This window comes from Canis lupus, chromosome 26 (genome assembly GCF_011100685.1).
Source record: "Canis lupus familiaris isolate Mischka breed German Shepherd chromosome 26, alternate assembly UU_Cfam_GSD_1.0, whole genome shotgun sequence".
Lineage (NCBI taxonomy): Eukaryota > Metazoa > Chordata > Mammalia > Carnivora > Canidae > Canis > Canis lupus.
The window spans coordinates 19,234,765-19,247,410 of NC_049247.1; the positions used below are offsets into that span (position 1 = coordinate 19,234,765).

Consider the following 12,646-nt stretch of genomic DNA (forward strand, 5'->3'; position numbering starts at 1 on the left):
CCCGTGTCTCTGCAGCAAGAGAGTTTGGCGAAAGGAAGCACTTGGTCTGGAGTCCAGGACATGATCCACAGGACTCAGTTGGGGGCCGGGTTCGGGGATCTCCGTCCCCAGGGAACCAACTCCTTTCTTGTCCCAGATGCGTCTGTCATCAACATCATGACTCTGGGCAAGTTACTAAAAATCTCTGAATTTCAGTGCCATGAACTACGAAATAGAGGGTGACTGCACCTGCCCCGTGTATGCCATGGGGGGCTGCTGGGGGATCACAGGAGACGATGGCAGACATTCTCCCTGAGGTAAAGCATCGTGCCCATGTGAAAGGTCACCTTCCACCCTCTCCTGCCCTGTAGCCATCCACGCTCCCCCTCTGCAGGCAGCCACTTCTGCATTTCTTGCTTATTCCTCCAGATGTGGCATATGGGATCACTTATGCCACTACGAGGTACCAGTCATTTCCTTCGGCGTTACCTGGAGTTTAGTAAGCTTTATAGCATAATACTAGTAAGTAGGCCCCATGTCACAGGACAGGGACCGAGGACAGGGGGTTTAGGTAACTTTCCCAGGTGGCTTCTAGTATGATCGGTCACCAGTCATCAGACACGAGCTCCCATGCTCCTGGTCACTGTCCTATTATCTTTTCTGTACTGTCTCATCCAAATAAAATTGCGTCCCCACGCATCACTCTGCTGGGGGTGGTAAGCACACACCACATCGCAATGCCCCTCTTGGGCCCAGCCTGGACTCAGTTGGCTCCCCAGGCACAGGTGAACAAGGAGAACGGGAGTGTGACCCAGCAATGAACGATCGCACTCCCAGGGTCCTCTCCCAGCTGCATAGCGACCGTTCTGTGGTTAGTGTACTTCCAGGATCATGGCTTAGGTTACAAAAAGAGAAGATCATAGGGAATTCAAACACAGGATTCACAAGAAAATCATCTGTAGTCAAGAAAATCTACTGGCTGTCCCCAGCAGTGTCTCGGCAGCATCCAAATGGACTTCTGGCCAAACAACAGGGCAGAGCCACAAATATCACCTCCATGGACTACTCCATTGAAGGTCCTGTGGGTACAAAATCCGTGAGTAGATGCAAGTCGACTGACTGTAGTTTGTGCAGCAGAGACTGGATGCTGGGGAGGAAGGAAGGAGGAAGGAAGGTGCCCGCTCAGAGCCAGGGAGCCCCTGCCGATTCTGGGCTGTGCCTTAGTTCTGGCTGCTCGGAGGGCGGGTCAGACCCTTGGTCATCAAGACACTGGGGCTTTGTAGACTCCATCCATTAAGCCACCAGAGCACCAGCCTGGCAGGCCCCTTTCCTAGCTAATATTAGCTGCTCATCGCCCAGGTTTGGTCAGTTGTAGATGAAGCTCATTCTTTGGGCAACTGTCATGTGGACAGTTGATTTAGAATGTCACGGGTTCTGCAACAGGAGTCAAGCAGACCAGTGGTCATTCAGGGAGACATCCTCTCTCCCACTGCCCACCCAGCCATAACTCAGGCTGCACCCCAGTTACCCCGAATGCTTTCTTCAGATGGACACTCAGCCCCCTCCCAGAGAGCCTCCCAAGATCTCCCTGACTAGAGCTGTGCCCAGCTGATCTGTTTCAGGGGTCTCCTATTAGGAGACAATTCATTGTGAGGTTATTTTATGTGTATCTTCCTCAGAATAATTAGGATCCATGGAGGCAGAGGATGTGACGTTCTTACTCTCCAGAGCATGCTGCACACTCCCTGTTGCACCTGATGAACAGGACAGAGATTCTCTGGAGACAGGACAATGAGGACAACACTCCATGCTGGGGACAGCGTGAGATCTGAATCTGCACAGTCTGCTCTGTGCCCAGCTCTGCCCTTCGCGCCACGTGACCCAGGGCCGGATCAACAAACTTCTCTAGGAGCGCCCATGCCTCGTGTCTAAAATATGAGTGACATATTGAAAGCTACATTTGAAACTAAGGATATGCTATAAGTTGGCTAACTGAATTTAAATAAAAAATAAAATGAAAAAAATTAATAAATAAAATAGGAGTGACAGTAATTGGAATTACTCGTGAGGACAGAGAGAAGTATTATTCATGTAAGGTCCGTGGAGTGTGTCGCGTTACTGTCCACCAAATTTGCGTGGCGGCCTGCTGGTGGCCTGCCCCACGTAACTGGGTCCTCTGTGCAAACCCTGCTTGCTCAGCAGGCCTGAGCCTCTGAACAGCTCAGAGGTGCCACGCGCATCAGAGCTGCTGCCCCCATGGTCCCAGCCAGCCCCAGCCAACCTCTGCCATGGGCATTCTTTTCTCAGTTCTATGTTGTGTGCCTGCCATTTTTTCTTAAAACATAGATGTCTAGGGGCTGGCTGTCTCTACCAGAATCTAGGGCATGTGGGATATACAGCAGTGTTGCCGTGTCACTGCCCTCCTGGCACACTCATTGTACAGCCTCACAGGTCCTTCCAAAGAACCCCCCACCCTCCCCCACGTATCCCAAGCACTTAACCAGGCTTTGTCCATTTGGCCCAAACGTATAAAGTGAGTTTAGTCACCTCTGCATGCAGCTGCCTTCAGAGGGGTTAGGTTACTTGTCCGAAGCCAGGCAGAAAATCATGGCTAGTCCTACAGTCACTGAAGACATGGGATGAGTCATCAAGACAACTTCCCAAGGAATAGAAATCACACGGAACCCTTAGAGGTCACTTCCTGCATCTGTTCAGTGAACAGATCATTCTAAATAGACTCAAAGTTTTCCATTGAATAGAAGACGGTTGGTTCATTCCACAACTAATTAAAGAGGCAAATATAACCATAATAGTGGAATGAGGTGGGCGCCAAGAACTTCTGGGCATCACAGTTCTGGGGGCAGCTCCAGGGAGCTGTTGATACCAACCTGGACCTCCTGATCCAAAAGTGCTGACCTGCCCAGTGCAAGGCAGGTACCTCTCTGTCCAGGATACCCCAACCCTGAGATTCCCGAGACAGTACACACTGTGCCAGGCGTCCTGAAATAAAGGGAGAGAGACACAAAAGTGGGGAGTCTGAGTCACTGTCATGTGATGCCCCTCCTATAAGAAGGAAATGGCAAGGCCTCCCCTGATGCCTGACAGCAGATTACCTGAGCAGAGAGGGAGGAGGTGCGGGAGGGATAGAGGCTGTGACGGACAAACCTCTGGAGCTCTGCTTCCCACTTGCTCGACTCAATGGGAGAGTGGGGGAGTCAGCACATCTCTCTTGTCCTGCACTTGAGCTCCAAGGTGGGGGGAGGGGGCCGAGAACCAGTAGAAGCTGTGCCCCAGGAGGGTGCTCCCCCTGCTTCCTGAGGGCCAGAGGCTCTTACAGAAAGGGGACCCTGGAGAGAGAGAACTGCACCCCATGCTCCCTTCCGCTGCTCCCTCCTCCCAGATGGGGGTCTCCTTTCTGCCCAGGAGCCTCCCTATCAGGATGCAACCTCTTTTCCACAGTGAAGCCCTGAGCTCAATGAAGTGAGCCTCCATAGCCCAGCTTCTTCCTCCACATTGATCCCCATAGAGGTCCCCAGAGGGATCCCAAGCTCAGAGAATATTCCGATGCATATTCAGATTCACAATGTCCCAAGGACCAAGGGCAGGGACAGGTGACAGACCAGCCAAACCTACCAGCTTCCCATTGTGGTGTGGGGCGGGTCTTCACCTCACCCCATGGTTCCTTCCTCTCTGGGGGGCAGAGAGAAAATGCAGAGAGGTCCTCACCAGGGAGAGAAAGCCGGGGGCGGGGGGTGGGGGGTGGGGACAAGCCTTGGAACAAGCCCATTACTCTCAGCCTAAGATTGGACCCAGGGAACCAGGGATTGATGAGTCTATAGTTTGGGGAGGGGTGCAAGTATAGAATCCAGAGCCTGGGGATGAGGTAACAACCAACCTCATCACCAGACTAGAACCCAAAGAGCCCAGGCTGCATGACCTGGAACCCAAGAATCATTCTGAGATCCCTAAGAGTCTGTTGCACTTCTGTGGATCAGCAATTTGGGAACACTGCCCCGGGGGGTGGCTGCAGCCAAGGTGCTCCCTGATTACCCATGCGGTGGCTGTTTCCAGTGCCAGTGATGGTGGCCTTTGTCCTGGGCTCTTGGACACCAGGGGTGGCTGAGTCAGCCCTTGCCTGGGCCACAGACCCCAGCAGGGGAAGGAACGGCTGGAACAGACACCTGAGTGAGGGAGGGAGTGGAGCAGAGCTGAGGGGTCTCCCACAAATCTTCCACCTGGGGCAGCTCAGCTGTCACCAGTGCAGAGTGAGGGGGACAAGGGAGAAAGGAGCTCTGGACCCAGTGCAGGCACTTAAGGGTTCTGTCCTCTGAGCCTCCAGCAGGGGGCTCCCCCAAGTCGCTCTTCTCTCCCTAGATCCCTATGGAGGGAAGGGTTCCTACATTCAAATATGTCCTTGCACCCTGACACTCCTGGGCAAGGTCTCAGAGGCAGAATAATGCCTCTGCCCCTCCCCACCTTCCCAAAAAGATGCTCCTGTTCTAATCCTTAGAATCTGCCCAGATGTTGCCTTACATGAGGAAGGATAATTAAAGTTGCAGATTTGGGGGTGGGGGGCACTGGGGTGGCCAACCAGGTGGCTAACCAACTGGTTAGACTGACTTCGGCTCAGGTCATGATCCCAGGGTCCTGGGACTGAGCCCCACATTGGGCTCCCTGCTTAGCGGGAAGCCTGATTCTTCCTCTTGTGCCTACTTGTGCTCTCTTTGTGTCAAAATCTTTTTTTTTTTTTTTTTTTTTTGCAGATTATCTTGAGTTTTATTAAGAACTTAAAAATCTAAACATTTTAGAGAGGCCTGGGAAGCCTACCTAGAAACATTGACTTCTGTCATTTCCAACCTCCACATGTCCATATACCTCACAGCACTGCACACCCACCCACCCCCGCCCGATGACAGACAGCTTGGCAGCACAGTGAATGTCACATTTTTACTATTTGTAGAAAACTGGCATTTAGATTTCAAAATTTATAGTATTACAAAATTACGGGCAGCAGTCTTAAGCATTTCAACAATGTTTATAAGCTCCACTTTGCTGATTCAAACAAGGTTATTATTCCAAGTTCAAAAAAACAGGACTTGTCTCAAGTAGGCATATTATACATCCTGCAGATACTTGGGCCACACTGCTCAGGACCCATTTGTGACCGTGTCTTCTTCCATCTCCTCTTCACCATCAGTGGGACCTGACCTGTGTTCTCTGCCAGGTATCTGACCGGACTGTAGCAAGCGCTTCAGCCGCTCCACCTCAGCCAGGGTTGACGCATTTGCTATAGCATTCTTGATTGCTTCTACATCCCCTGGAGATGGCCCACACCTTTCTTTTTGTCAGTTGGCAAACCAGCACCTGGATTGAAAGTTTTGCTTCTCCTGGCAATATCCTTTGCAAGTTGTGCACCCCGTTTGCCCTTGAACATTTTCTCTGCTTCCTGATGCTCTCTTAGTTTCACTTTCTGGAAATCCAGTACTCTGACTTGCGGAACTTTGTAAATTACATAGTCTATAATGCTTCTTGTTTGTTACAGGATTTCTCAGAATACTTAGGTAAGTCAGTGATTTGAGAGATGTCAAAGGGTCCAGGTCACCCTGTTCCACAAGACTGTTGTTGGTGAGAATGAGTTCTCTCAGACGGGGTAGAGCCTGATCAAGTCCCTCACCTATACGGCATATTCTATTGTTGTTCACTAATAATGTTTTCAGCCTTCTCAACAAAGAAAAACCATCCAGTTTCCTGATTTCATTGTCAGAGAAATCAATAGCATCAAACTGGTCTAAGGTAGCACCCAGATTTTCAATGACAGGAATTTTATACCCCCAGAGATCCAGCTCGCGGTCCCGCACGGCGTTGGTGTACTGAGCCCCTTTCTGCTGGGAAGGTTGGTAAAGCTCCTGTTTCTCCTGGTCGGTGCTTTCCTGTCCTGGGGGCACTCGCTGCCCGGCCTTAGCCCAGCTCCTCGCATGGTTCCCTCCTCCTTGGATGCTTTTTTATTTCTTTATTATTTTTTTCTCTGTCTTCCTACATTGATAGAAGTGCAAACTCTTCTCACTGTAGCATTAGGTCCTCTTGTTGGATAGATCCTTTAAGTATAATATAGTGTCCATCTTCATCTCTTACTACAGTCTTTGGGATAAAGTTTAATTTATTTCATATAAGGATGGCTACCCCTGCTTTCTTTTGAGGACCGTTTCAATGGTAGACGGTATGATATTAAAAATTGAAAATTTTAAAGCAGTACATTTTTAGTAAAGTACAATTTAAAATTGACAAGAGAAAGAACATGGACAATCTAAATAATCTTATACTTATTAATGTAATGAATCATCAAAAGCCTGTATACCTAAAACTCTTTGTAGACAGATATAGAAGGAATCTTTCTCAATATGATAAAGTATATCTATCTAACACCTATGGCAAATACTGGGTTTAAGGGTAAAAAAGTTTCTCCTTAAAATCAAAAGACAGTGCCCAGTATCACCACTTTTTTTTTTTTTTAGGATTTAATTTATTTATTCATGAGAGGCACACACAGAGAGAAGAGGTATAGGCAGAGGGAGAAGCAGGATCCCAGTGAGGAGTCTGATGTGGGACTTGATCCCTCACCAGGGATCACGCCCTTACTGGGAATCACGCCCTGAGCCAAAGGTAGATGCTCAACCACTGAGTCATTCAGGCGTCTCCCAGTATCACCACTTCTATTCACTATTGTCCTGGTAGTCCTAGTAAGTACAAAAATAAAAATATATACAGACATGCATGTACACATGCCTGTGTGCATACATGCAAACATGCATACCTACATATAAACACATCTTTTAGAGTTCAAGGATTTAAATGGAACATACAAAACTCACATTATTTGTATATGATGTAAGAATGGAGCTAGTAAGTTGAAAATAATATACAGCTAAATTGTCAGTTTTAATGTATGATTCTACCAAGGTTACTCAACATAAGGCCAATTAACAATCAATTGCATTTCTATATACAAATGATAAATAGCAAATAAAAGTACTACATCTAATAAAATAAAAATATCAAATAGGTAAAACCAGCAAAGTGAATTTGTAATAAATTCTAATGTTGACATACTTAAAGTATTAAAACCTTTTTAAAAAGATTTTTAAATTTATTTATTCATAAAAGGCACACAGAGAGAGTCAGAGACATAGGCAGAGGGAGAAGCAGGCTCCTCGCAGGGAGCCTGATGTGGAACTCTATCCTGGAACACTCATGCCCTGACCCAAAGGCAGATGCTCAACCGCTGAGCTATGCAGACATCCGAAAATATTAAAACTTAAAGTGTTTTACTCTTTAATTTAAATATTTTTCAATTACTTTCATATTAATAAATATTAACCGGGGGAATCCCTGGGTGCCTTAGCAGTTTAGTGCCTGCCTTTGATCCAGGGCGCGATCCTGGAGTCCCGGGATCAAGTCCCGTGTCCGGCTCCCGGCATGGAGCCTGCTTCTCCCTCTGCCTGTGTCTCTGCCCCCCCCCCCCCGTCTATCATGAATAAATAAATAAAATCTTTAAAAAATACATAAATATTAAACCCCCCCAAAATTAGTAAAAGTAAAAAAAGAAAAAAGATGCTTGGTTGGTGAGATTGCAAAGTCGTGGATTCACTCCTGAAAACAGTATGGAGGTTCCTTTAAAAGTTAAAAATAGAACTACCCTATGATCCAGCAATTGCACTGCTAGGTATTTACCCAAAGAATACAAAAAGACTAAATTAAAGGGACACATGCACCCTGATGGTTATATAGCAGCGTTTTCTACAATAGCCAAACTATGGAAACAGCCCAAGTGTCTAGCGATTAATGTATGAGTGAAGAAGATCCACACGTCGATTGATGTATGGATAAAGCCATAAAAAGAATGAAATCTTGCCATTAGCAATAATGTGGGTGGAGCTAGAGAGTATGTTAAGCAAAATAAATCAGAGAAAGACAAATACTATATGATTTCACTCATGTGGAATTAAAAAAAAAAAAAAACGAGGAGAGGGGAGAGAGGCAAATCAAGAAACAGACTCTTAGTTATAGAGAAGAAACTGATGGTTACCATACGGGAGGAGTGGGATAACGGGGAAAACTGGAGATGGGGATTAAGGAGTGCACATGTTTGTGAGGAGCACCGGGTGATGGATGGAAGTGTTGAATCACCGTATTTGTACACGTGAAACTACTATTGCACTGTATGTTAACTAACTGGAATTTAAATAAAAACTTAAAAAATCAATCTATTGAAAGGTATAAAACCTCTACATAGAACGGGCTACATTATTGAGATAAATTAACAACTAAAGCAACAAAATGCAAAGGGCAATCCTTGGAATGGGAGAAAATGTTCTCAAATCATATAGCTGATAAAGAATTAATGTCCAGAATGTAAAAAGAGCAGTGAGAGTGCAACAGAAAAAAGACAAACAGCCCAATTAACAAGTAGACAAAGGATTTGAATAGTTTTTTCTCTAAAGTTCTACAAATAGCCAGTAGCCACATTAAAAAAAAGTATTCAATATCATTAGTCATTAGGGAAATGCAAATCAAAACCACAGTGAGATAGCTGTGAACTTTTCAGTTGTACCCATCCTCACTCCCTGCCGTTGGCAACCACCCATCTGTTCTCTGTATCTTTAAGTTTGGCTTGGGGTGTTTTGTTTCATTTTTATTTTTTCAGATTGCACATACAAGTTAGATCATATGGTATTTATCTCTCTTTTTCTGACTTATTTCACTTAAGCATAACGTCCTCAAGATTTATCCATTTTGTCACAAACAGGAGATTTCGCATCCAATTCCTGATCAAAACTCTTCAGGTGTAGGGATAGAGGGAACATTCCTCAGCATCTTAAAAGCCATCCAAGAAAAGCCCACAGCAAATTTCATTCTCAATGGGGAAATACTGAGAGCCTTTCCCCTAAGATCAGGAACAAGACAGGATGTCCGCTCTCACCACTGCTATTCAACATAGTACTATAAGTCCTAGCCTCAGCCAGGCAACAAAAAGAAATAAAAGGCATTCAAATTGGCAAAGAAGTCAAACTCTCCTTCTTCACAGATGACATGATACCGTACATAGAAAACCCCAAAGACTCCACCCCAAGATTGCTAGAACTCATACAGCTATTTGGCAGTGTGGCAGGATACAAAATCAATGCCCAGAAGTCAGTGGCATTTCTATACACTAACAATGAGACTGAAGAAAGAGAAATTAAGGAGTCAATCCCATTTACAATTGCACCCAAAAGCATAAGATATCTAGGAATAAACCTAACCAAAGAGGTAAAGGACCTACACCCTAAAAACTACAGAACACTTCTGAAAGAAATTGAGGAAGACACAAAGAGATGAAAAAATGTTCCATGCTCATGGATTGGAAGAATGAATATTGTGAAAATGTCCATGCTACCCAGGGCAATTTACACATTTCATGCAATCCCTATCAAAATACCATGGACTTTCTTCAGAGAGTTGGAACAAACCATCTTAACATTTGTGTGGAATCAGAAAAGACCCCAAATAGCCAGGGGAATATTAAGAAAGAAAACCATAGCTGGGGGCATCACAATGCCAGATTTCAGGTTGTACTACAAAGCTGTGGTCATCAAGACAGTGTGGTACTGGCCCAAAAACAGACACATAGATCAATGGAACAGAATAGAGAATCCAGAAGTGGACCCTCAACTTTATGGTCAACTAATATTCGACAAAGCAGGAAAGACTATCCCTGGAAAAAGACAGTCTCTTCAATAAATGGTGCTGGGAAAATTGGACATCCAAATACAGAAGAATCAAACTAGACCATTCTCTGATACCATGCACAAAGATGAACTCAAAATGGATGAAAGACCTAAATGTGAGACAAGATTCCATCAAAATCCTAGAGGAGAACACAGGCAACACCATTTTTGAACTTGGTCACAGCAACTTATTGCAAGATACATCCATGAAGGTGAGAGAAATCAAAAGCAAAAATGAATTATTGGGACTTCATCAAGATAAGAAGCTTCTGCACAGCAAAAGAAACAGTCCACAAAAGTAAAAGACAAACTACAGAATGGGAAAAGTTATTTGCAAATGACCTCTCAGATCAAGGGCTAGTATCCAAGATCTATAAAGAGCTTATTAAACTCAACAGCAAAGAAACAAACAATCCAATCATGAAATGGGCAAAAGACATGAACAGAAATCATACAGAGGAAGACATAGATAAGGCCAACAAGTGCCGCATCACTTGCCATCAGGGAAATATAAAACCAAACCACAATGAGATACCACCTCACACCAGTGAGAATGGGGAAAAGTCACAAGACAGGAAACAACAAATGTTGGAGAGGATGTGGACAAAGGGGAACCCTCTTACTCCGTCAGTGGGGATGTGAACTGGTGCAGCCACTCTGGAAAACTGTGTGGAGTTTCCTCAAAGAGTTAAAAATAGATCTGCCCTATGACCCAGCAATTGCAGTGTTGGGGATTTACGTCAAAGATACAGATGCAGTGAAACGCTGGGACACCTACACCCCAGTATTTATGGGAGCAATGTCCACAATAGCCAACTTGTGGAAGGAGCTTTGGCGTCCATCGAAAGATGAATGGATAAAGAAACTGTGGTCTATGTATACTATGGAATATTACTCAGCCTTGAGAAACGACAAAGACCCACCATTTGCTTCGACGTGGATGGACCAGGAGGGTATTATGCTGAGTGAAGTAAGTCAATCAGAAAAGGACAAACATTATGTGGTCTCATTCATTTGAGGAATATAAAAAGTAGTGAAAGGGAAAAAGAAAAAAAATGAGTGGGAAATATCAGAAAGGGGACAGAACATGAGAGACTCCTAACTCTGGGAAACGAACGAAGGGTGGTAGAAAGGGAGGTGGGCAGGGGTGGGGGTGACTGGGTGACGGGCAGTGAGGGGGGCACTTGATGGGATGAGCACTGGGTGTTATACTATATATTGGCAAATTTAACACCAATAAAAAATAAAATAAATAGGGATCCCTGGGTGGCGCAGCGGTTTGGCGCCTGCCTTTGGCCCAGGGCGCGATCCTGGAGACCCGGGATCGAATCCCACATCGGGCTCCCGGTGCTTGGAGCCTGCTTCTCCCTCTGCCTGTGTCTCTGCCTCTCTCTCTCTCTCCGTGTGACTATCATGAATAAATAAAAAAAAAATTAAAAAAAATAAAATAAAATAAAATAAATAAATAAATCATCCTTTTGTTCCAAGGATGGAACACACACACACACACACACACACACACACACACACACACACAAAAGAACAAAAATTATATGGTCTCATTAAATTGGGTAATATGAAAATAGTGAAAGGGCACGAAGGGGAAAGGAGAGGAAATGAGTGGGGAAATATCAGAGAGGGCGAGAAACATGAGAGACTGCTAACTCTGGGAAACGAAGAAGGGGTGGTGGAAAGGGAGGTGGGTGTGGGGGTTGGGGTGACTGGGTGATGGGAACTGAGGGGGGCACTTGATGGGATGAACACTGGGTGTTATGCTATATGTTGGCAAATTGAACTCCAATAAAAAGAAATTTAAAAAAATAAACAAAACGAAACAAAAGAAAACAAAAAACCAAACAGCAGGTTTCCCTTTTTAATGGCTGAATGATATTCATATATATTTTTTCTTTATTCATCTATTTGTTTATGTATACTATGTTGTTTCCATGTCTTAGCTATTGTAAATAATGCTTCAATAAACATGGAAATTCAGAAATCTCTTTCAGAGAGGGATTTTATTTTATCTTGGATATGTAACCATAGGGTGGTTGCTGGATCATATGGAGTTCTATTTTTAATTTTTTGAGGAACCTCCATCCTCCATATTGCCTTCCATAGTACCCATATTGAATTACATTCCCAACCAACTTGCACAAGGATTCCCTTAACTTCAAATCCTTGCCACCAGCACTTGTTATCACTTATCTTCATGATAGCCATTCTGACAAGTATGAGGGAACATTCACTGTGATTTTGATTTGCACTCTTGTGATGATCAGTAATGTTAAGGACATTTTCATGTACATATTGGCCATTTGCATATCTTCTTCAGGGAAAACAGTCTATTCAAATCTTTTACCCATTTTAAATCAGATTGTTTTTTGCTGTTGAATTTTCTTATATGTTTTAGATGTTAAGTGCTGTTTGCAAATACCATTTTCCTTGCCATGGGTTGCTTTTCATTTTGTTGTGCAAGAGTATTTTAAGTTGATATTATCTCACTTTTTTTGTTATTATTGCTTATAATTTTGGTGTCATATAATGCGTCATTGCAAAGACCAATATCAAGGATATTTTTTCCCTGTTTTTTTCTAAAACTCTTATGGTTTTAGGTCTTCATGTAATTGTTAATCACCTGAAACTAACTGGAATTTAAATAAAACCTTTAAGAAAAGATACCCAAAAAACTAAGCTTGTTTTAAGATATATGTTTCAAGAAATTCGTTTAAGGAAAGTGCAAGTGAGGGACGCCTGGGTGGCTCAGCGGTTGAGTGTCTGCCTTCAGCTCAGGGCGTGATCCAGGGTCCCGGAATCAAGTCCCTCATCGGGCTCCCTGCGGGGAGCCTGCTTCTCCCTCTGCCTGTGTCTGTGCCTCTCTCTCTCTCGCTCTCAAATAAGTAAAT

At 44.4% G+C, this 12,646-nt stretch overlaps 1 pseudogene; it reads right to left on the reverse strand.

Annotated features, from left to right (window-relative positions):
* Positions 1 to 5,111: 5,111 nt before the first annotated feature.
* LOC100686035 lies at positions 5,112 to 8,591 on the reverse strand (annotated as a pseudogene).
* Positions 8,592 to 12,646: the final 4,055 nt, after the last annotated feature.